The following is a 25,999-nucleotide window of genomic DNA, read 5'->3' on the forward strand; positions in this document are numbered from 1 at the left end:
CACCACGACCCGGCCTCACTCATTCTGACGGCCTGCTCCTGTGTTCTTAGAATTTGCATCCTTGTCCCTTGCACAGGACTGCCAAGAAGTCCTTGCCCGAGCAAGAGCTCTGTCCACTTTGAAGCGCTACAAGAGCAAGTGGAAACGCTTCCAAGTGTGGTGCAGGAGCCATCAGTTGTGGCCTCAGGCCATCCGGCCAGAAGCCATTTTGCCTTATTTATCTCTAGCCCGGTCTGGCTTGACGCATTCTTCGATCAAGGTACACCTGGCTGCAATCTCCAGATACAACCGTTCAGCAGGTGTGCCATCCCTGTGGTACCACCGGCTAGTGAAGGAGTTCCTATGTGGCCTGTTCCGGTCTTTTCCACCCGTCGGTCTCCCAGCTCCAGCATGGGAAGTGAATGTACTGCTTGTAAGGCTCATGAAGCCGCCCTTCGAGCCTATGCACCAGGCATCCATCAAGCATCTTTCCTGGCAAACCACTTTCTTGGTGCCATAACATCCACAAGGCAAGGGTGGAGAAATCCAGGCATTTTCCTGCAAAACCACCTTATCTGATGATTCACAAGGAGAGGGGTTATCCTGCATACTAACCCGATATTTATGCCTAAGGTGCTGTCCTCCTTCCATCTCAATCAACCAGTGGTTTTGCCATGTTCTTTGGCACCCTGACATCTCCAGTGGAGTGAGCACTGCACACGCTGGATGTGATGCATGCCCTCAAGTACTATGTGGCAGGTACTAAGTTATTGTGTTCTACGAATCAATTTTGTCTTTTGGACCTACTGGGCCAGGGAAGGCTCTGTCGAAGTCTTCCATTTCAAGGTGGATTGCGGCCTGCATTTCATGAACAGGCCGGCAGGCCACTTCCAGGCAAGCCCCGGGCTCAATCCACCAGAGCAGAGGCTGCTACCACTGCCTTCCTCTCCGGGATCCTGCTGCCTGACATCTGCCATGCAGCCACCTGGAGATTGGTACATACATTAACCAGGTTCTGCTGTGTCAACAGATTCCGCAGAAGAATCTAGAATTGGCCAGTCGGTTCTGCGGAACCTTTTTGTGTCAGGTAAGTCTCCAGTGGTAAATTGTGCTGGGACCTTGCCTCTGCCATACTCTGCCATACTCTGCCTTGCCTCTGCCTTGCCTCTGCCAATTTTATTAATATTGCTTTGTAATCTATTCACAGCATGTGAATCTATGAAAGATGCAATGCTGGAGAAGGAGCTTGCCTGTAACTCTGGTTCTCCAGCATTGGTATCTTTCATAGATTCACATGCGACCCTCCCACCTCCCATGCATGGCTCATCTTTTGGCTCTGGCTGTCACTTGTGTGCGCTTGCCAAATCTGAAGATGGCTGACAGGGAAGGAGTTAAGGGAGGTGCTCTATTGGCAGTATGACCCGAAATTACTGTACTAGAGCACAAAAGTGACACATTTTCAGTTTGTTTAAACTGCTCTTTTACTGAGGATTCCCAGCCTGACGACAGGGAATATTGATATAATGTGGCATTTATAACGTGCCTATACACAAGTGTTTCAAGGCGCGACAAGGCAAGGGAAGAGGAACAGAGACAACGATCCTACTAGGCCAGGTGACATTGAGATCGCGCAAGTGCAAGGGGAGGAAGGAAAGGGAAAAGTGTGAGGGGAAGGCGAGGGGGCAGTGCAGTACATAGGATAACAGTAAAATAAATAAAAAACAATAAATACAATAAATAAGAAGTGCAGCCAAGTGGTGCCAAGTGCCGGGGTAAGTGCAGACGTCAGGTGCTGGCAGGGGGCTGTAAGGATACAGGGAACAACCCCCAAGGGCAGGGTGGTAGCCGGGGGGGCAGTTCAGGAGTGCAACTGGCGGGGGAGGGGACCTGGGCCCGAGAACAGAGGGTAGCCAGGTGACCAGTGCAATTTCAGTTTCAGCCAGGAGTTCCGCAGGGGAGAGGAGGAGAGAAAGCAGAAGCAAAGAGGAAGGTCTTGAGGTGCTTCCAGAACCGGAGATGGTTCTCAAGTTTCAGTGAGGCATGGAGGCTGGTCCAGAGGGAGGCCCCAGCCAAAGAACGAGATCTACCACCAACTTGTTGCTTGGAGAAGCGACTTACCCTGAGGGGGTTGCAGGCAGATGAGCAAAGGGCTTGAGAAGGAAGATATTTTGGAAGAGAGAGATGAAGGTATTGAGGCCCCAGGCCACAGAAGCCTTGTGGCCAATGCAGAGGGTTTTTAACTTAATCCTCCCAGACACTGGGAGCCAGTGAAGAGATTTCAATCCTGGAGAGATACAATCCCTGGGCTTGAGGCCAAGGACAAGTCTTGCAGTCCTGTTTTGGATGAGTTGCAGAGGGTGGAGTGTAGATGCAGGCAGATTTAGAAAGAGGCTGTTACAGTAGTCCAGCCTAGAGAGAACCAGAGCTCTGGAGACGGTGAGCTTCTGGGGGAAGGAGAAAAGGATGAATACCTCGGAGGAGGTGCAGCTGGAAGTGTGACTTCTTGGAGACATCAGAGATGTCAGGAGAGTGTGGAGTCGAAGATGACCCTGAGGTTTTTAGCCTCACAGGTGGGAGCAGGAAGAGGGCCAAGAGAGGCCGCCCAGAGAGTGACAGGAAAGCAGGAAGCAGGTGTGCCGATGAGGAGAATCTCAGTCTTACTGGCATTAAGGCAGAGATTGTTGGCGACACTCCACTCCTGGATATCAGACACAGTCAGAGATGAGAGAAGAGGTGGCTGAAGGGAGCCTGAAAATGAGTTGTCATCCGCATAGCACTGAAAGTTGGGGCAGAGAGCGGCAATGCGGTGGGCAGGAAGTGCCAGGTATTGGCAGCATGTGAATCTATGAAAGAATACCAATGCTGGAGAACCGGAGTTACAGGTAAGTAATTTATTCCTCCTCCTCCTTGGAGGATGGTATTTAACCGTTTGTAACCAGTTTTGTGAGTCACATTCTGCAGGTTTGCACACGTGTCTTTCATGGATTTTACAAGATCTTGGAGCTTGGAAAGTTAGATAAGGTATGCCTTATTTTGGATCCAGGTCTGTTCCTAACCCCATCTACACCGGGACGCTATTGAGTTCTGTGGCTGGCAGTGTTGGTATGATTCATTAACTCAACCACTCTGCCATGTCTATTCAGCAGCTCGGGTCACCTGGGCCTCGTTCCTCCTCCTTACAGAAATGTCAGAGAAACCCACAGGTGTTTGTTAGATTCAGATGACTGCTGTTTCACAGCCTATAGCCTGCATTATTGTATCCCCAATGCAGAGCAGATTTTAGTTCTTTGGAGACGTGGGTAGGTAAGGGTCAAAGACAAGACACATAATCAGTGGGAATACAGCCTGTTACAGCTCCTGTACTAGGATAGAGGAGTGTGAAATATAAAGCCGAGTCACAACTTGCATGGAGGGTTTCAAGTAACAAGGTCTGGGTTGAGTGAGACAAGACAGTCACAGGCTTGTTTTTTCCAAAATGTTTTTTTTTCGCAGACATACAGAACACATTCCACACTACTCTGACCAACATTACATTCTCATGTCTTTTTAAGTCAATAGGGAGCATGGATGCGCTACTTTCCAACTGCGGTGGCCAACCTTTTTACTTTTCTTACTTCAGATAACCAGTTTTGTTAGGCAGGGTACTTGCCCTCCTATTGCTACAGACAGATTCTATACTTTAAATCCAAATACAGATATTTTGACCTGTTTCATATGTGAGAAACCTGAAGGTGTCTCTCTGACTAGTCCATGGGGGATCTGTCATCCAGGTATCCAGGACATGGCCATCGCTAATGGATCCAGTTCCTGTGCGTGGACCAGTGAGGGAGGATCACCTGACTGGGTGGTCCTCGGGGAGTGGAAGTGGGACACTGATGGGTGAGATGCGGTATGCCCCTTCTTTCAACACCTTTTCCCCATCCTACCTCATAGGATGTTCAAAACCACTGCCGCCCCCCCCACACACCCCTTTTCCGACACGGACACTTTTGCACTACACACCAGAGCGGTTTACCTGACATGTCCCAATACAAGGGTCAGGAAATGTCAGCCAGTTAATCAGAATCACACACCTGACGGCCCTTTCCCTTCCCCACAGGGACAAAAGGTGGAGCAAGGGAGCACAGTACGAGCACTGCAGACAGCACGACGAGATAGCTAACCAGGCACAGCAGTTCAAGAGAAGGTGAAAGGCAGCAGGAATCAAGATGGTGGCAAGGAGAGAAGTGACTATGCCCTTTTTGTCCCAAACCTGCCAAACCTTTGAGGAAGAAAGCCTAAGACCGCGAACAATAGCACAAGTCGCTTGCAGATGTCAACGGTACACGGGGCAAGGCTACACCGATAAGCAGGAACAAGGGAAGCTCCTGTGACCATAGTACCGGCCTTGACTCCAATAATGAAGAAAAGCCAAGCAGTTCATCACAGCTGGTGAGTCGAAAAGGAAACTATGAGAACCGGGCTGTGTTGAGTGAGAATCACAAAGTGGTAAGTTTGAACCAAGTTCTGTTAACTGTTGAAGAACTGTAACAAGTGTTAACGGAGAAACGAGTTGCAGATGGAAACCGGCACCATGTGGGTGCTAACTCAAGAGAGACTAGTCGAGCCCTATATAAGAGAAACTGCAGATATCAGAAGGCTGTAGGAGAGCCGGCAGAATAGGTCGAAGTGGTCAAGCAAAATCCCAGTACAATCGAAAGACTTATCTACAAACGAAGTGAAAGAAAGGGAAGTGAATCCTGCAGTGAGGAAACAAGGGAAGCGAATTCCAAGAGGGGCAAAGTCTAAAGTCCCAAGAAACAGTGTGATGACGAACATGAACCCGGTGAGGGATGTCCACTTGACCTGTTTAAAAAGGCATTAAGATTTGTGAAGAAGGAAAAACCATAGTGAACCTGACCGAGGGAGGATAAGATTCGAGAGGGGTCAACGCCCGGAAGAGGAGAACCAAAGGGTGGAGAATCCTCACCCTAAGTGAAACCAAGAAACAAACTTTAATTTGTGGAAGGAACTTTTGTTTTATTATTTTGAAGACATTGGGTCCTAGAAAGCAAGAGACTTTCAAGTGAAACGAGAATTGCTAGAGTTACCTGAGACTGTACTTTGCTCAAAACGTGGGGAAGGGAGACCCAGGATACCACATCCTGACATATTATTTGAGAACACTTCTTTCTTTTCTTGAGGACTATCACACACCCTTTTGTATTAGTTTTAAGGCTTGGCAATAGGTTTCTTATTATAGGCCCTTTTATTTGACACAACGCCACTAGGACTGCCTTATTTTTCATTTGATGGTCGACGCTTGCTCCCGTCTTAGATTTAGGTTTAGAATAGGCGTTTTTCCAACCTGCATACAACATTCATTGTTAAATAAACACCCTTGCACTGTGATCACTTGTGTATGGGCCTCATTACACGGTAGGCGGTAAGGGTTTACCGGTACCGGTATTTTACTGGTACCGGTAAATCCTTACCGCCTTACTACGAGGTCCCTTTGCAGGTTGGGGAATTTAACGCCTACTTTTTGAAGGCGTTAAAAACCAACCCGCAAAGGGACCAGTGGAGCTAATTACGGTACCGCAATTTGCGGTACCGTAATTAGCGCCTTCCCCATTCCCATAGAGCCCTATGGGGCAAAAATGGGAATGGGGAAGGGCAATGGTGGAAGGGGGAATTACCGCCCCGCCAACCTTGGAATGGGGCAGTAATTCCCCTTTTCACCAAGGTGGTGCCGGTATTTTACCGGCATGAACCATGGCGCTAATAGCGCCATGGTTCTCCGCCTACCGTGTAATGAGGCCCAATGTCTTGTTGCCACCATGAGTTCCTCACACAGGCAACACAATAAAGTACATCACAATACATTTAAGCAGTTACTTGTTTTCGCCAACCCATGATTTTTTGATCCACCCTTGCTTCCGCCTCTGCTCTAGGCAGCACCCCCTCTGATGAAATCGTCCTTTCTGAGCCCTAGGGCATCACCAGGAAGTGCGCTCAGCAGTCCAGGCATGGCCGCAGAGCAGCAGGAATTCAACGTCTAAAGAACCAGATTGCGGTGGGAAATAAGGACCATTCACGATTCCTGTGGATTGATGAACACTTTAAACACACAACTAACGGCAACACAAGACTTTGGCGCAAGTGAAACCCCCCTCCCTCCTGTGTCCAGCTTATAACCACAGGAATAAATGTGTTTCAATGGAAAGGGGGGCAGTCGCAGCCTGGCAAGGTCACACCTTGCAACTTTATTGCTGACTAAGATAAACCCTCATTAGGTGGCCTTTTGATGCTAGCTGCAGCACTTGTTAATGTTATCAGTAAGACAGCATAGCGTAATACATTTCTTCAAGTTGAATATACTGCCTAAAGCTTTGCACCCACTTCGAGGCAGGCAAGAGTTCTTGTAATATGCCATGTGCCTGCTAAAGTGCCTTTCAGTAAAAAGCGAGAGCAGAGAAAATGTCTTTGCTATGCCAAAAAGGATACACGTCAAAAGTGTGAACAGTGAAGGCAAGCATTCTCTAGTGGTGGGCCAAGTGCTTTTCTAAAGGTGACATGCACAGTCCGGTGCCCTATCTTGCATTAAGCAAGCTGGAGACAGTGGTTTGAACATGGCAAGAGGCAAACAGAATACAATGGTGCACAATGACGTTTTAGCAGGGGTGCATAAATGAAGATGCCTTATTACTTTATATTTCCTCGACACGGCCAACTAAATTCCTCCAGCAAGAAGGTTGGGAATCCCTTATACTTGAATACCTGCAGCACCTGAAGAGGGATGTGAAGGGAGCCTCGTTGAACTCTACGGACTGGAACGATTGTTCCAGATGCCTGTAGTGTTGGCTATCAGAAAGTGGTAGGAGAGGCATTTGCGGGGATACCATTTTGTTTACCATCTGGGAGAAAGTAATCCTGATCGTTTATTTAGGAAGATCACAGTTTTAGATTTATTGGGCGACACTTGTGCACAGACCCCTAAAGGAAGTTATAGCTCGACAGTACTTTGTCTTTGTGTTCTGCTTGATCCACATTTTCCTCTCTGTGACAGCTCCCCTGACTAATAGCTGACTGCTATTCACTGTTGGTTGGTCACTTCTGCTAACAAATTAACACTTCTCTGTAATCAACCCCTTATTGTGTACTGCGCTTCTTGTTTTCCAATAGCGCAGCTTTCATGCACATAATCAGCATCCTGGCTAAGGGCTCCACCATTTGCAGACAAAAAACAAAAATAAATCCACACGTTTACTCTTACTCCTATGTCCTGTCCCCTTTCCTCCATCCTTGTGGGTGTTCCCCAACATGGGGATGGTACCAGAACCTTTGGCAGCGAAAAATTGAGCTTCCCCTTTAAATTTAGTATATCGCGCGGCCTTGGGCGTTGGAATGACCCACCGAGGCCTTGCCCTCTGGCGCCTCACCTCAGTCCCTTTTTCCGAACACAGATGTTGTCGGACCTGGCAGCCAGCGCAAATACTTTTTTTAGCTTACCGCTTGCTCCCCATTTTGATTTTTCAATCTTATCTAACTTCCCTTTGGTGCCTCGCCTCCCCTGCGCATGTCTGACAAAGGAGGATTCACGAGATGTCTTGTGCGACCACTCGTTCCCTGCCTTGCACCCCCATGCACGCTGTCTTGAGTGTTTGGGGCCCGACCACCACTGTGACACAGGTTCGGCTTGCAGAGCTCTCAGTCACAGGGCATTGAAGAACCAGTTGTCGTGGTGGAGGGAGATCTTCCACACTTCTCCTCTGGCCCATCTTAAAGACTTTGTCTCCAGGACCTGTCGTCAGGATAAGGTAGACCCTCTGTTCAGCATAGTTCCCCAGCACGACGACTACTTCCCCGGATTCAGGTTCTGGCAAGCCCGAGGCCTCTAAGGCTACCGGCTCCCAAACATAAGGGACTGCGAGCTCTTGCTCCGGGGACAAACTTGAGGCCGTCCTGGCTACCGGCTCCCAAGCTGAGGGGCTCAGGGATCCTACCAGGCTGTCCTCGGAAGGGTGATCAAGTTCGTCCTCTTTCTCAACCCCAGGAGGGTAAGGGATCGTTGAGTGACACCTCCAAGAGTCTGTCCTCGGCATGATCCAGCACGGCTACCAGTACAGATTGGATACATCTACCCATCACAGCCTTACAGCTACACAGACCAGGCACCTCTGCGCTTTGACCAGGTGCGAAGGTAAAGTGCTTTGTAGGCACCGGGCCCCTAGGCACCCGGCAGCTTGTGTGGACCGCTTCTTCGAGTGCTTCCTTTTCCTCATGTGTGTGTTCCCCTCAGATGAAGGGGCTCCTCAAGCATATTGTGAAGGTCATCCTGCAGGTGACGCCTCCCCGTCCCCCTCCTCTGGGTGGTACTCCTGTTTCTACAGTGCTGCCGGTTTCAGTGCTGGTCCATCCCCCAGTCCAGGCCCGACCAGTTGTTCAGACCCCTCCACCTCCTCCTGTACCACCAATACCTCTCCCTCAACAGCCGTTGGTCTTGTCTTTGGTGCCGGACTTAGGGGAGACCCTGTGTGCACCTGTGTCCCAGACTCCCCTCGGTCTGTGAAAGGGGGGGGGCAGGCGATTATGACTAAGACGCCCAGTATGATGGACCCTCGGCATCCATTAAGGCTTTTCATGACCGCATTCAGGGCCTGGCGGAGTTCTTAGTGGTCCTTCTGCCCAAGGAAGCTCCCCAGGAGTTGGGAGTGCAAGCAGAGGTCATGGGTAAGCGCACCATGATCTGGTCTGGCATCCCTCTCCAGAAGGCTGTCCTGCAGGTGACGCAAAAGGTCTGGGAGAAGCCCAGGGCCAACGCCCAGATGAACAAGTAGTTGGACATCAGGTTCAAGCTGACAGACGTGGAGCCAATCCTCCTGGCCTCCGAGCCTCGTATTCGAAACCATTGTCTTTGTCGTCTTCCTCCACGGGAGCTACTTCCAGTTGTCTTTCCAAGTAGGACAATGTCTGCAAGTCTTTGAGAAAGCTCTGTTATTTTGTCTCAATCTGTGGTGGGAGCTTGCAAAATGTCTGCCCGACCTCCCTTTGGACAAGCAAGCCTCCCTCAAGGCTGATGTGGCAGATTCACGGGCCATTGTGCAGGACCTCATGGAGTCTTCCGTCCCCCATATCGACACAGCCAGCAGAGGGCTCTACCTTTTACCTTTTTCGTTTGTCAACCGATGACGAGTTGACAAAGACTAAACCCTCCACTCAAACCGCCAAGTCCCTGGCCATCCTGACAAAACCTGGACTGAAATTCTTCCCTCAGTCCCAAGGCACCAGGACCAAGTTCAAACACTGGGCTTTCTCCAGCTTCAAGGGGTTCCAGGACCGCGGTACACGGAAGCCTGACAGGTCGCCCACCGATAACGGATGGAAGCAGCAGAGGACATCGCACAGGTTTTTTTTGCTCCCCCTCCTCTGCCCCTGCCTCTGCCGCCGTGACATCAAGATTGGGGAACACAGCTTGTCTGTGGTGGGCCGTTCTGCTCTTTTACAGGACACATCAAAGTGTCTTTTCAGCATCCCGTGGATTCTATCCATAGTCTACATGGTCTTCAGTCTTCCTCCTCCTTTGCCTCTACCATCCTCTCCTCCTTTTTGTCAGATCAGGTCCTCGGCTCCCTTACGGGAAGTTCTTTCGCTCTTGGAGATGCAGGCGATAGAACCGGTTCCTCTTTCAGACAGGGTCTCTGGGTACTATTCCAGGATTTTTGAGGAACCCAAGAACAACCAGGCTGGCCTGAGGGTTGTCCTAGACCTCTCATTTCTAAATCTGTCTTTACTGTTGGACCGCTTCAAGATGATTACTCCTGCACACATAGCTGAGTCTCTGTGTGCAGGGGACTGGATGTGTTCCCTGGACCTCCAGCATGCGTACCTGCATGTACCCATCTATCGACTGCATCGGAGGTTTCTGCCGTTCACGATTGTCGTATCACTTTCAGTACAAGGTGCTCTGCCCTTCGGCCTGTACTCGGCCCCTCATTTCTTCACGAAGTTGATGAACGCAGTGGCGTTCCTTCAGCGCTTGGAGGGCCATCATCTGTACCCTTATTTGGACTGGCTGGTGAGGGCGGGTCACCCGAGGGGGTGTTGCACCGCTGCCAGAGATTGGCAGATATCCTTCATCAGCTGGGGTTCTCCCTCAACCAGAGGACATTACAGTTGGGTCCATCTCAGGAACTAGTCTTCCTAGGGGGTGCATTAGCGCACTACCATTCAGCCGGTTTTCTCTATGCCTGGGAGGCTTCTGTCACTCCACAAGGTGGTGGGGCACTTTCTGGCCAACTCAACCACCTTGGTTCCAGCGCATTCTGGGCCTGATGGCCTCCTGGGTGCTAACTATGCAGCACGCTCGCCTCAAGATGAGGTGCCTCCAGCTCCACCTGGTGGCCAATTGTGATCAGGAGACGGGGTCTCAGTCAGACAGGATCCCAATACCACTGCTTCTGCCCGATCTTCGCTGGTGGATGATGGGTGGCAATGTTTCAGTGGGAGCCCCCTTCACCCGACCAGAGACTACCCTGGTGGTGACAATGGACTCCTCTCTTTTAGGCTATGGGGGTACTCTGGAGGGCTACGCAATTCATGGTCCAGGACGGAAGCCCTCCTGCATATCAATCTGCTCGAGCTCTGGGCTGTGGGCCTGGCCCTCAAGGTGTTTTTGCTTCTCATCAGGGACAGGTCTGTTCTGGTCAGGGCAGACAATTCTACTACGATGTTTTACCTGAACAAGCAGGTTGGCACCTGTTCCCCCCGCCCCTCCCCTCCTCTGCATGGAGGCGGTATCGATTTGGGAATGGGCCTTGGCTGAGTGATTTTGGATTTCAGCAGTCCATCTCCCGGGGGACAGCTATGCAGAAGCGGGCCAGCTGAGCATCTTGGGGTTCAACGCCTACGAGTGCTGCCCCTGTTCCAGCTTTGGGGGTTTGCAGACCTGTATTTGTTTGTATCCCATCTCAATTACAAGTGCCCCCAGTTTGCTTCATGGGCAGGATGGGGGTCTCTGGGAGATGCATTCCAGATCTGTTGGCACAGACGCAGGTGTTAGCGTTCCCACCCACCACTCTGCTCCACCAGACTCTCTGCAAGTTTTGGGTTCCGGTGGGTTGCAGCCTCATCCTGATTGCCCCCACTGGCCTTTGACACCCTGGTATGCAGATCTGCTGCAGTTATTCTCCCACCTTCTGATCTCCAGCAGGGGATTCCTGACGCAGCAGGTTGGGGCAGTGAAACATCCGGACCCGGCCAAGCTGGTATTGGTGGCCTGGTTCCTGTCCAGCTGAGGCTTTAACATACTCTACTATCCGATGACAACTGGGACATTGTTCAGCAGGCCAGGAGGCCTTCAACTCGGTTCCCAATAAAAGAGTAAATTAACTAGGTTCTGGCATTGGGCTTGTGGCAAAGGTCTGGATCCTGTCATCTGGATGACATACTGGCTTTTCCAGCACACCTGGCTCGTTCTGGAGTTCAGGTGGCCACTTGCTTCACTTATTTGGTGACCAGTGGGGCTTACAAGACTTCCCCTGAGCATGTTTTTTCTGCATCCAACCCGGTGGTTAATGGCCACCTTAAGGGGTTCTTTAGGCTTTTTCTGCTGGTGGATAAGCCGCACCCGGTCTGGGACCTCAGTGTGGTTCTTGCAGCTTTGCAGTGCAAGCCTTTCGAACCAATAGCCTCTGTGGACATCCGCTTGGTGACACTGAAGACAGTTTTACTGGTGTCTCTCACCTCTGCATGCAGCATTAGTGAGCTGCAGGCATTGTCCTTGTGCGAGTCCTTCACGTTTCATAACGGCAAGTTCATCTTGCACACTCACCCAAACTTGTTGCCGAAAGTGGTCTTTCATTTTCATCTGAATCAAGAAATCTGCCTGCTGGTGTTCTTCCGAACCCGCAGTCGGGGGCAGAGAAGGCCCTGCATTCCTTGGACCTCAAGAGGGTCCTCAAGTTTTATCTCTCTGACGAAATCCTTCGGGAAGTTCAAGGCATTGTTCGTGACTTTTGGGGGCTCCTCCCCCGGCTCGCAGGCTTCCATCGCCCATTGGATGGGTCAGGCCATTTGGAGGCGTACACAGCCATGGGCAGACCTGTTCCTAAGGGGATTCCTGCCTATGCGGTCAGAGCCAAGGCCACAGCTGTCGCGTTTCAGAGACGTGCTTCTTAGGATTTCATCAGCAAGGCGGCTACTTGGCCACTCCGTCGGCCTTCTGTAAGCACTACTCACTGGGCATCCGCTCCAGGCACGATGCAGTTTGGTGAGGCGGTACTAAAGAACCTTTTTGCTTTGTCCTAGATACGGGTTCGTAGGAACTGTACATCCAAAGAAGATTTTAAAAAACACTCCACGGACTTATCTACCAGACTAAGAACAAGAGGATACCCCAAACCACTTTTAGACCTACCAGTCAAAAGAGCACTAAATAGCAAAAGGGACACCTTGCTACAACCGTCTGACACAATGAATACTGAAAGTGAAGACTGATTGACCTGCGTGATTACCCATGGGACCCACACGTCGCAGATGAAGAAAATTATTATTCACCATTGGCACATAGCCCGGCTCAATTTACCGGATGACCCACCACCCCGTTTTGCATATAAAGGAGGAAAAAATATTAAAGAACACCCGGTGCATTCTATTTTCCAACCAGACTTGAGACACAAGGCACAAAGAACTCTGCGACCAATGCAAGGACACTTTCCCTGCAGCAACTGTGTGGCATGTAAGTTCACCACCAAACTTAAATCCTTCAAAATAGGCCAACGAGAACGGTTCCTTAAGGACCTCACTAATTGTAAAAGTGAGAAAGTGATCTATTGCATACAGTGCCCATGTGGCCTGCGGTACGTCGGCCAGACTTCACGTCGAAACACTGATCTCGGATAAGGTGCAAAACCTTCACAGCACCTCTAGTGACACACTTTCTGGAAGCCAGACATACCCCAAATGATTTGGTATGGTGGGTCCTGGAGAGAGTGAAAGGAGGACCCGATATACCCAAGAGTTTACTCTATAGGGAATCCAGATGGATACACCGCCTGAATTTGTATCAACATGGTCTCAATGAACTCCTTTAACCCACTGCTCATTGACTTAGATCACCGATTCAGTGATCCCTTGTAAAGGGGGAGGAGAGGAGGGAGAGAAGGGGGGAAGAGAGAGGGGGGGCGGGCGCCCACACTCTGGGGGCCCCCTAGCCCTTTTGGGCCACCACCACCCCCTCCCTACGAAACACAACCATTACATGGCCCATCACCTACCTCTTTTTCCTCAGTCAAGTAAGACCTACAGCATACTCATGATGACGCCCCTATAATGGTAAATTCGAATAGCTCTCTTTATGTATTGGGAACATAATATCATAGTCGTTCCGGTACCGAATCACAACACATTTGTAGTTATGGCCCAAGCCGATTAGGCATTTATTAAATCCTCTGATCTATCACCAAACAAGCCTAGGACCACACACACATCTCGCCAGAATTTATGAAATCATAGTCAGCCGAAGCTAGCACCACCGCTTCACTTGTGTGCCTTTGTTCATCTTTGGGTACAGCAAGGGTTCCCCTGCACCTATGGCAATGCACACAACCAGTGGCCGAATTACGGCTTGCCTAAGTCATCACGCAGCTGCCCATTATCCAATAGTCACGCGATACGAGCTACGCAGTCTCCATGACTACGCTCCTGCTTCCAGGAAGCAGAGTGTAACAACGATCTTTAACGGTTGGAGGACGCGGACGAGGGACCTCTGATTGCAGAGTAGCAAACGGAAAAAAAGGTACGTTTCTGCAGAGTATTTCTGTAATCAACCTTCCACTATATAGGGGCCGCATTCCTCAAATAGCCAAAGGCACGGCTCAATACCATATATGGCTTGGGTTACATATGTTAATGCTACGTATCCCATCATAATATGGAGACACGGTAAGCAGACAGATTTGGGCATCCACCGCCCTTTTTTGTAAATGTACTGTAACCACTTTGCACTTCTGAACGCATGGGTATACATATTTGGCCCACTAGGCTCTTTGCATGCAGTGATGCACAACTCTCGATCCCGATTGTTACACCCTGCACATATGTTATCTCTAGCCATGACAAATAGAGTGAGAGTTCCTTTGTACACACAGGTACGGACAAATGACAACCGTGATCGGAGGAAGATATCCATCTTGGGTCCACCCACTCCAGCCGCTCAAGGTTCATCACTATCAATTTTGGAACACTAAGAGCCAAGGTGAATCAACTTAATTCTCTTTGAGCATAGCATTTTAAGTTATATACATATACACTAGGAACTTAGAAACTAATGGCATCACACTTTTCTTTCCATTTCTGCATAGAACTGCTTGAATAGAATTGCCGGCACCAAGCCTGGAGGCCTAATCGCCATACCACATTGCAAGAATTTCTGCCTTGCCACTCAAGCCCACAGAGCACTTGTTTTGTCTTCCTAATCCGGAATGATCACGGATTTTGGGATCTAGTTTCCAACTAATGGGAAACACAGCCGGTAACTTGAGTTTTAGTACATAGTCCTTTCATGCCGAGTTATCATCAGCATTATTTTTGAGGACCACTCACACTATTTCCTCTTCACATTTGATACAGGGTCTACAAACAGGACGCCCTGAGGAAGGCGGTTGTAAATCTCTACATTACCCACCGAAACGTGAACACACTAAGGGAACCACTGAGGACGAATTCGAATTAGACGCTAGTTCCCTACCAGTGTCTGACATTGACCATCCCACGTAGGCAATACAAAGATATCTTGTAATTCCAAGACCCAGATACTAGACTCCGCATATCATAAAAACCAGGACGACAACTTGGGTACCCCCAGAATAAGCACAAAGGACTTTTGACTTTGGTTGTGTGTGTAATCTAGGATAAATTTGAAGCATCTAGTATATTTTCTTTTTTCACTTTTGAAACAATAAATTGCAAAGTGAATTACAACTGATATGACAATGGAGATTTTGATTGGAACACTAGAAGATGTATGAGATTTTTTGTCTACACTTCAACTGAATTGTTTTCAAAAATGCACAATATCGTGAATAACAATTGTTGTTCTGTATTTTCTTCCTGATTTATTTTTCTTTTTAACCAGAACATTATTAATTTCTTTTTTATACATAAAACATTACAAATATATTTGTATGTTTGTTTCAAGCCTGATTTTTCCCTTATAGGATCAAGGCCATACATGTACAAGAAGTATGAGTGGTTCTCTTATAGTCTCTTTGTCCTCCAATTGCCTTACACTAGAAGCAAGGACAAGGAAGGAATAAGATTGTGCACTCACAAATTAGTTGAGTGTCGCAACCCAGTTGTTTTCTTTTGCATTGTAAAAAAAACAGATAGGGGCACACCTTTGTTTGATATACTGTCTTAGATATGAGGTAGGATACCACAGCTCCACCCTATGTTTGTGTTTGGTGGAATCACCCACAAGGATGGAGGAAAGGGGACTATGGACTACGAGTACTCTAGTCACTATGGTGAGTAAATTTTATTTTTAGGCCAATTAAATGCATTAAACAGGATTCTAACCACTTACTTAACGATGCTCTGTATCAATCACGTTTAAACCTACTCATCCTGACAAATCTCCATGTGCTTGACACAATCTTGGCATGGACAAGGTATTATGGAACATGTAGGCATAGTTAAGTTGCATTATAGAAATTAAAAAAATCTGTGCAAACAGTAGTACATTCCATTAAAGCAGTGTGTTTTTAATTGTAATTAGAAGGCTGTTTGCAGAGGTGGGAAAAGGGCATTGGTCATCTAGGGGTTCTGAATGTAGTATGACTAATCACAGCATGTCGTCAATGCTTCCATAGGGTGAGCCACTTCCCATGAGGCCAGGGACGTGAGGCTGCTATCAGATATACTTTTAAGTCCCGTCCCCTTTGCTCCATACTGCATGGGTGTCTCTTCCTAGGGACGAGAGACAACCTTTTTCACCAGAATAAACCTTCCCCTTTAAATTTAGAGGCACGGCCCTGGGAGCATGCAATACCCTGACACCGCCCACCGGCGCCACACCCCAGTCCCGTTTTCCACATCGAGTGAAACAGGACGATTTCACCAGCACTCCTGGGATTGGCTTCGGCCATGTAATACCACATGCTCTTCCCCGGATACTTTCTTCTGTCTTTTTATCTTCTTTTATCAATCAGGTACTCGGTCCTCTAGTGCCACGCTCCTTCCCGGCGCATGTCGACTTCAGCAGGTTTCAGCAGGTGTCCAGCCTGCGAGGGGCTCTTCCCTACATCAGACCCCCACAGTCTGTGCCTCTGCTGCCTTGGCCCCGACCACGGATGGGAGGGTTGTACCTCGTGAGATGTACTTTCTTCGCATGCTCTGAAGAACAGACTAGCTAGGTGGAGGGAGCTCTTCGAGAAATCGCCTCCAGGGGACTTAAAGGACTTTGTCAGACATAAGTCAAGGCCCAAGGGGCCGTTCTTTTCCAGCGCAACCCGCAAAGGTGACTCCTTCCCAAGGAAACGCCCGAGCGGTAGGATCCTCTCACGTTCTCACACCAGCACTGGTACCGAGGCTAGCACAACTACCGGCCGCCAGGCCGAGGGGTCAGTAGATCCTTTCGAGACGGTGCTGAGGGACCACCAGGTTCTTTTACGGGCAATATGGCTGAGGGAGCGCCTGCATGCAGCACTACTGGCGACTCCGCAGAGAGCGACATGCCTATCAGGCCTCGGCCTGAGATGCAGGGCAGGTCTCATGCTCCACCGTCAAGAGTCCTTGAGAGTCCTGGAGGAGGCTGGGCCCAGTGACCCACGTGGCATGCAGCTCGACAGGTTGGCTGATGCGCCAAACAAGATGGCCGCTCTTTGAATACCTACCCGAGGAACGGTGCAGGTGGGTGAATGAGTTACAAGATGGCACTGGTGTCAACCAGGTACGTCGCCTATAACTTACCCATCAGCAGCGCAAGGCAGGTTCCCTCTGCAACCAACTAGACAGAATAACCACCGGCCCCAGCAGCCGCCCGCGATCCTGTCATTATCACCTGACACCCGACCGGCATACAAGGACAGGTTCTTTGAAAAGTTCCTCACACTCATGAGATCTCCTCAGATGGGGGCCAAGGATGTTATCAGGGACATGCTCCCTCCGGCCCCGCCACCCGCGCCCATAGTCATTCCTCCTATGGCTCCAACGCTGCAGGCCCCGTTGCAACCTCCGCTGCAGCCTCCGGTCACAGCACTTCAGCCCTTGGCGCCCAGCACTCCTCCACCCGCTCCGGCCTAGCCGTACACCCTGGTGGAAACAGACGAGGAAGAAGACCCCAGTATGTTATCGTCAGCTAAGGCCTTCCACGAACGACTTGCAGGGCTAGCAGAGTACTTGGGCCTTCCTCAACCCAAAGTCAAACAACCGGAGGCAGGCGTCCTTGCCGAAGTCCTCACTCTACGCACCACGGCTAAAACAGGGACTCCGATGCAGAAGGACGTAGTCGCACTGGCCAAAAAGGGGTGGCTCAAACCCCACTCGTTCCAGCCGGTCAATCGACGCCAAACACAGGCAAATGGAGGGGCGTACACTCTTGCTGTTGGCGCACCCTCAACCACACTCTTCGGTGATTGCTGCAGCATCACTCTACTCAAAGCCACAGTCGTCCTCGACCACCTCGTCATCGGCGCTGCTAGGCAAGGAGGAGAAGATCTTGGAGGCATATGGGAAGAAGCTTTATTCCAACGCTTCGCTGCATCTTCGTCTGGCCAACGCGGATTTCATGCTGGTAGCCGTTAACCAGAGGCTTTGGCGGGAAATAGCCAACTTCCTTCCAGAACATCTGGTGCAGAGCCAGTCACGCTTCAAGGCGGGACTGGCAGAGGCTAAAATGGTGGCACAAGACATCATGGAGTCCACCGTGGCCCACATCGACACCACTGGCCAGGCCATATGCATCGCCACGGACATGAGGCCTGCCTGGCTTCGGGTTACTAAATTAAACCCAGACGTCCAGGAACGCATATTGGACCTTCCGTTCGAGGGTGGCTCCCTCTTCCACTCCACCACCGATGAGGGGCTAGATAAAAAGAAAAGCAGTTCTCAACTGCAAAGTCTTTATCCTTACGAAGGCCATGCCGAAGGCGTACACCCAGTCACATCAGTGCTCCCAACAACACTGGCCCTCCCATATGGACAGGGAGGAATACAACTCCCGAACATGGAGATGTTTTATTTAGCAGCACAACTTGGCTTTATAACCAAATGGCTAGCAGATGACACAACGTCAGAAACACCCTTACTGAGCCAGATGGTAGCACCAATACAAATGAAGGAACTGATCTGGGCACCCCGGCAAATACTGAGGGAGGATCCCTTACTGGTAGACCTGGGCAGGATAATATGGCATAGGACCAAAGCATTGCTGCAGGGGAGAGACCATACTCGCCAGACATCCCACTAATCGCAGATTTGTGCACTTCCAGCGCAGACCTGAGGAACATTAGACTCTGGGAAAGAAATGGAGTTTATGCCTGGGGGGACCTATACGAGGAGGGCACCTACCGAGATTTCACCTCACAACGGGAGAAAGAGGACATGCCTAGTGGCCAGTTCCTATGGTATCAAAGAATCCGCAAGATATCAAGAACTAAGTGGGTATCATGGCCTGAGGAACCAGAGACAGACCCCTTGGTGACACTGCTATACAATCTTGGGGAGTGGGGCAGACCGATATCCCAAATATATAGCCAACTGAGGGACATCCCGAACCCCCGCAGCGCAGCACTGAGGGCTAGGTGGGAGGTAGACCTGGGGACTGCAATAACCGACAAAGAGTGGGACAGGGCGCTCGCCTACACCAAGGATGTTTCTAGGAATACAAGGTTTCCCCTCATACAGCTAAACATCCTATACCGCACGTACCTGACCACACAAGATGGCAAAATTTAACCCGCAGACACCACCCAATTGCGCCTGGTGCAAATCGGATAACGCCGATCTCATCCACATGCTGTGGAGATGCACGAAGGTGCAGGAACTCTGGGCGAAGGCGGAGCAAGCCTGCAAGAGGGCAGGCATGACACGATACACATGGTCCCCCAGTGAATGCCTGTTGGGAACGTACCCCAGGCTAGCCAAATCCAAGTATACAATGAAACTTATGGACATGGCTTGCATACTACTTAAGAGAACGATTGCAATGGCCTGGAAAAGACCTGCCAGCCCACAGTACACCACATGGCACAGAGAACTGGGACGATGGGCGGACACAGAAACTAAAGCCTGGGAAGATAGTGTCGCCAGATCGGCAGATGGCTCAAGCCAGACAATGGATGCTTGGAAAGAACTGATGTGGAGCATGTTCCGCCCATCCGATGACATGCCCTCATGAACGCTCACGTATGAGGACTATGGGATAGGACATTCACGATGGCACGGAAAACAGAATGACTTTGGACAATAACGGGGACTCCCAGCGAGGCTTGGGCTTCTACTGCAGGATTTTCGCCATACAGAAGAACCACCAGGCTGGCCTGAGAGTTGTTGGAATTGTCCACCCTCAACCTCTCTCTCCCTCTTCAAAAATTCAAGATGGTTACGCCAGCACTCATAGCGGAGACATTGTGCAGGGGAGACATGGAAAACAAAGGTTGAACAGATTGTTTTTGTTTAGTATCTTTAAAGAATGTCCTCAGTTGAGAACCCTCCATAGGGATGACATTGAGTGGTTAAGGTTGGCGAACCACAATAATCTCAGAATGATCTGTGCCCCATATTCTGCGATGATACTCAGGTTATTGTGGGACCATAGAGAGGATTTTAATTCTCGTGGGCTAACATTACATCTATTTAGGACGATTGAAGAAGCTGAGGTATTCTTAAATGAAATGTTAAAACCTGAGGTAGTGATTGGATCCACTCAAGCAAATTCATTAGCTGGCTCCGAACAAACTGCTGAATTAATATCAAAAATATCTGAGCTTGTGGGAGCCACCTCGAACATTTCGTGGTTAGCTCCCTTAATGTCATCTATTCTTGAATTCTCTAACATGCAAAACAAAAAATATACAAATAATGTCATAGCTCAAAATGTACAGAATCTTAAAATACTATCTTGGAATTGTTGCGGGAAAAAGAATTTGGAGAAATGGGCTTCTCACTATGTATCAATGGGCTCTCATACAATTATATACTTACAGGAAACTATGTGTGTCAATGAATTGAATATTGAGGGTTTTTCAAACTTTTGTGTACCAGCTGTGAGAGGTGTAACTGGTTGTCCGCTTGAAGGCACTGGTATACTTATCAATAATGTCATGAATCATAATTCAAAGGTCGTGTATGCGAAACATGGTTTGCTTGCAGTTGAGTCTGTCTTTACAGGTGTATTGTCCTGTGTATTGCTATTTGTATGTGTGTACCACAATCCTGCCAACCTGTCGATTGAGGCTGCATTGGATAATATGGATGAGTTACTTGAGGCTATGGTCAGAAACCCAAATTACACGATTGTCATTGGGGGTGACTTTAATGCTGTCTGTTTATCCCAAACATCTAAGTTACTTCACAAGTGTAAGCCTTCTTCAAGTGTCTCAGAAACTATGGGGAAGCGCTGGGTCTCCTATTTTAAAGATTGGAATATTCAATTGCTGGAATATCATACTGGTGATCACAAAGGAACCTGGAAGAGAGGGTTGCACTCCTCATATATTGATTATTTTTTTATCTCATCCGTATGCATGCCCTTGGCAAATAATGTAACAATCCATAATCAAACATCGAGCGACCATTTTTCAATAAGCACTAGTATAAGGTGCGATTTGGCATCCTTAAATAAAGATGCAGCGCTGGGATTGGTGACCCTCTATTGCGCTCAGAATTCTGTGGGATGGTATCCTAAAATGTGTAGAGAGCTTTCTTTCCTGGTTCATAGAGATGTGATTCGGGTGCATAACAATGTTAATCTGCTTTTTAATGCACGAAGAAGAGAAGATTGGATTTCTCTTATAATGAAAGAACATATTGAATATCTAGTCAAAAAAGCTAATTCATTTAAATTAATAGAAGAGAGTGGGTATAATCTGGAAATAGCAGTTGCTAAGAGGGTCATAAATCGATCTGTACGAGCACTAAAGCAAAAAAATCTGCAATTCTCTCTCTATCATCTCACAAAAAAAGGATCATAAACGACTATAAGAAAAAAATAAAATCCATAAAGTTTCAAGTGAAGTTATCAGCTAATCAACAAATGATGAAGAGTATCTCATCACTCATGACATCAGGAATATTTGGGCAATACTAAACAACAAAAAGGGGGCGCTGTTGCATGATTTTGCCTCTCCAATTGCTTCAAGTACTTGGATCGACTATTTCAAAAGTAAATACAGTTTGCCCTTGCAATTTAAAACCTATAACTCTGGCATACTTGAGTACAATTGTAAGGATTATCTTTTCTTCTCCATGAATGAAATCGTTGATGCTATTAACCTGCTCAATTACTCCAAAGCCGCTGGGCCCGATGGTCTGCCAGCTTGTATTTTAAAAGATGACCCCTATTTTTGGGGTGCCATTCTTTATACCAAATTCGCTTTTGTTTTATCTACTAATCATATCCCGAATTCTTGGCTCAACGCCATAATCATTCCTTTATATAAGAAGGGTAATCCTACACTGCCTTCGAACTTTAGGCCAATCGCTTTAATGGATGCCTCTGAAAAGGTATTTTCTATAATTTTACTTCAACGTCTCCAAAACTTTATTGAAACCAAGAATATATTCTCAAAGTTTCAAACAGGGTTTCGTAAGTATATGGGGACTTCGCTAAATGCTTTCATTATTTCACACATCTTTGCTCCTACTAAAACATCCGATTCTGGTGCTGCCTATATATCAGCACTAGACATGAGCAGTGCATTTGATTCAGTTATAAGAGAGGTATTATGGTCAAAACTCTTTAAACTCGGCTTCCCTAAAAGAATGATTCAACTAGTCGCAATGCTACATAATCACACGACATACCAAATAAGGGTAAACAGAGACGGCGCTCTTACAGCCCCTATTTCGACTATGACAGGAGTCAAGCAAGGCTGTAACATGGCCGCCACATTGTTTAACCTATATCTTTGTGATATGGATATGTTGTGGAATGAATCTGGCATGTTTCCTGTGAAATTAGGGGAATTGAAAATGTCATGGTTATGTTTCACTGATGATATTTTATTATTTGATCGCACTCCTAGTGGACTACAATTAAAACTGGACCGATTTGCTAAATATGCAGCATCTCACAATTTATCACCAAACTCTACTAAATCACAAATCGTGGTATTTCGAAATTTTAGAAAAATCAAATCGTATAAGTGGCAACTAAATGGCATCGGTATCGAATGTGAAAACTCAATTCGTTATCTGGGGTATCCCCTAAATGTCCATTACTCCCTCAAATTTTGGCAGTCATATTTGAAAATGAAGGTCCGTCCGCTAGTATCAATGATGAAGATCATGCTAAGAACAATCTGCAAATTTTCGTTGCAACCATTGATCAATTTCTATCTGCTGAAAGTGGAACCGATTCTTTTATATGGGTTGGACATGTGTCTTCATGATGTAGGAGTCATATTAAACCAAATCCAGGGTAATGTGTGGAAAAGTGTATTGGGGCTAGCTATATCAGTTCCTAATTCTATAATTAGACATGAACTTGGCCTAGTTTCCTTAGCAGCCAGATGGGTTTGGAGAAAACTATCACGCTACGCTGATATTATGGCCCCTCACAAGAATTAATTGTATGAGGACTTATATGGGCTTGTTGTATCGTCTAAATTAAAATCTATGTGTGTATTTGTTAATCAAATGAAGCACACCCTGGATAATTGTGATTGCACGATATCAGACCTAGTTATGAAGCTTCCCAAAGTTAAAAGGAATCTTTTTGATCGGGATTGGTCAACTACTTTAGACTGTAACAATTCTTACCATCTTTATGTGGAATATGCTAGAAGGCCACGAAGAAGAGATTTAAGACCTTCGTATCTGGTGTTATGTCCATCAAGTAGGATACGTAGAGCATATTTAACGTTCAAGTTAAATCAATATCACACTCTTGAAAGAATCTACCAGTGGCGTATATTCAAAGGTGTTTTTCCTAATCAGCAATGTCGTTTTTGTGATTGCGGCATTACCGAAACTCTGAAACATCTTGTAGTTGAATGTATATTTTTTGACCAAGAGAGAAAAAACGCTTTGGGGAAATTTGCTCCTAAAGATACCGATATCTCAAAAACCTCTTTATGGGACAGTTGTATGTATGGGGGGAGCATGGTACTTGTCATATCGTTAACTCGTTTGCTGGGTAAAATCGAAAATGCTTTGGAAAGTGTAAATGTTAATCTTACTACTACAAGCTAAATCTATGGCTTTCAAAGTGACGTCCACTAAATTTCATGGTATGTTTGGGGTAGGCCAAATATGTTGTTGGTTATGAAAAGCATGTTTAAAGAAACAAATCATAAAGATAACCATGAAATTTGCTATATTAGCAATGCTAAATCTTAATTTGTATAAAGGATTGGTTGATGAATTGAATTTAAAAATCTAAATTTTAATTTTATAATTTTCCTTTTTTAATCAAAATTTTAATGAATAATGTTTGAAACTTCAAAAGTCTGTTTTTTGATAAATCATGTTTGTAAAAGTTTTCTTTTTGTAAAACTATATATAAAATGAAAATAAAATAAAATAAAAAAAAGACGATATGCTCCCTGGATCTGAAGGACACATATCTACACGTCCCTATTTGGCAGTTGTTCGTTCCTGCCTGCGGTTCAGGATCATGGGAGGCCATTTACAGTACAAGGTGCTACCCTTCGTCCTCAACTCTGCTCTCAGGGTGTTTACCAGACTCACGAATGCAGTGGCAGCCCTCCTCAGGGCTCTGGGCCACCATCTCTACTCGTACCTGAACGACTGGCCCGTCCGGGGAAGTGCACCACACTTCCTGCGCCCTTATGAGCACACTCATGAGCACACTCCATGACCTGGGATTTTCGCTCAACCTCAAGAAGTCTCAGCTGCAGCCTACGCAAAGACTGACCTTCCTGGGCCTCATATCGGACATGAGCTCCGAGAGAGTTTTCCTCTTCGAGGACAAGATCACAGCCATCAAGAGGGCCACTACTTACTTCCTCACAGAGAAGTGACTTCGGCCTGGTGGTACCAGCATCTGTTCGGTCTCATGGCAGCAGTCCTACTGGCCGTACCCCCTACGAGACTCTGGATGAGGAGGTTACAGCTGCACTTCGCAGCATCTTGGACTCAAGAGCGGGGCTCGCAAGCGGAGTTGATCAACGTTCCTCCTTCTCTTCACTCGGACCTTGCATGGTGGTCCAGGGACTGCAACCTGTGGACGGGCAAGCCCTTTTGGCAGCCGGCACCGCAGGTCACTTTTACGACAGACTCCTCGCTCGAGGCCACCCTGGGCAGCCATAGTGTCCATAGAGTCTGGACCCGGCAGGAGCAGAAGTCCCATATCAACTGGCTGGAACTGAAGGCCATCTGGCTAGCGCTCAAAGCTTTCCTCCCACTCATTGGGGGCAAGGTTGTCCTCATTCAAACCTACAACTCCACCAGCATGTACTATGTCAACAAGCAGGGGGGGTACCAGGTCACCTCCACTATGCAACCTAGCGATCGGCATGTGGGAATGGGCCCTGGAGAACAACATCTACCTGATGGCCATCCACCTTCCGGGGGAATCCAACCTGGAAGCGGACAGGCTCAGCAGACTGGGGGGGGGGGGGGCAATTACGAGTGGAAACTCAACAACCAGGTGCTGCTGGAAATCTTCAGCAGATGAGGACATCCTCAAGTGTATCTGTTCGCCTCTTGGGACAACTAGAAGTGCCGTCAGTTTGCGTCCAGGCAGGGACAGGGCCCCGGCTCCCTGGGCGACGCATTCCAAATACAGTGGAATGGCATGACCGCATATGCCTTCCCGCCCACCCACCTGGTCCACAGGTGATCTGCAAGATAAAGGAGTCTTGTCACCTCAGCATCATTCTGATAGCTATGTGGTGGCCAGCGATACCGTGGTTCTCGGAGCTTCTCTGCCTAGCTGACAGACCACCCATTCACCTTCTGCTGGGTCAAGCTCATCTTCTGGCCCAGGAGGGGGGCAGGGCCATCCACCCCCGTGCCACATAAATTAGCCCTCAGTGTGGAGCCTGAGCAGGTCATGCTGAAGCACCTTAGCCTATCACAGGCTAACCTAGAGATCATTCAGGGTGCCAGGAGCAAAGCTACCAAGAGCCAGTACAAGAGTAAATGGAGTAGGTTCAGTCACTGGGCGGACTCTAAGAACCCCCTTACGTGCATGTTGGATACTGTGCTCTCCTTCTCTGCGCACCTTTCTCACTCAGGCGTGCAGGTGGACAGATGCCTCACGTATTTGGCAGCCATAGGATCTTACAGAAATTCAGAGGAGGCGGCCTTCTCCTCTTCCAATCGATAGACATTTAACGAGCCTCACCAGACTCTACCCGCCCATCAAAAGACCACACCCTGCGTGGTACCTCATTGTAGTGCTGGGCGCCTTGGCACATAAACCGTTTGAGCCAATGGCATCCGAAGACATCAGGCTGATCACCATTAAAACAGCTCTGTTAGTGGCTCTCACCTATGCTTGCAGAGTCAGCGAGATCCAGGCTCTGGCGGCATTAGAGCCCTATACTATCTTTCACAAGGATAAGGTGGTCCTGCGGACACACCCTGCTTTCCTACCTAAGGTACCCGCCACTTTTCATCTAAACGAGGATATAGTCTTACCTTCATTCTTTGCCGACCCTAAGAACGAGCCTCAAAGGGTTTTGCACTGTCTGGATGTCAGACTTGCTCTGAAATTCTATCTAGACAGGACCAAGGGCTTCCGCAAGTCGGACGCACTGTTTGTACCATGGGACAAGGCCCAGGTATCAAGCATCAAAGGCATCTATTACATGATGGATGGTTTCAGCCATCAAGGAAGCCTGCAAGGGGC

The 25,999-nt window shown here is 48.1% G+C and overlaps 2 long non-coding RNA genes across 2 annotated transcripts in view; both read left to right on the forward strand.

Annotated features, from left to right (window-relative positions):
• The window catches only part of LOC138527462 (uncharacterized), a 429,641-nt gene that overhangs the window by 339,716 nt on the left and 63,926 nt on the right, over positions 1-25,999 (forward strand). The window lies entirely within an intron of this gene.
• On the forward strand, positions 13,191-14,990 carry LOC138527249 (uncharacterized). Its single transcript, XR_011283829.1, has 3 exons — positions 13,191-14,215; positions 14,322-14,491; positions 14,590-14,990. It is a non-coding gene; the product is annotated as an uncharacterized lncRNA (long non-coding RNA).

The sequence above is a fragment of the Ambystoma mexicanum genome, chromosome 14 (assembly GCF_040938575.1).
Source record: "Ambystoma mexicanum isolate Mex_15411 chromosome 14, UKY_AmexF1_1, whole genome shotgun sequence".
Lineage (NCBI taxonomy): Eukaryota > Metazoa > Chordata > Amphibia > Caudata > Ambystomatidae > Ambystoma > Ambystoma mexicanum.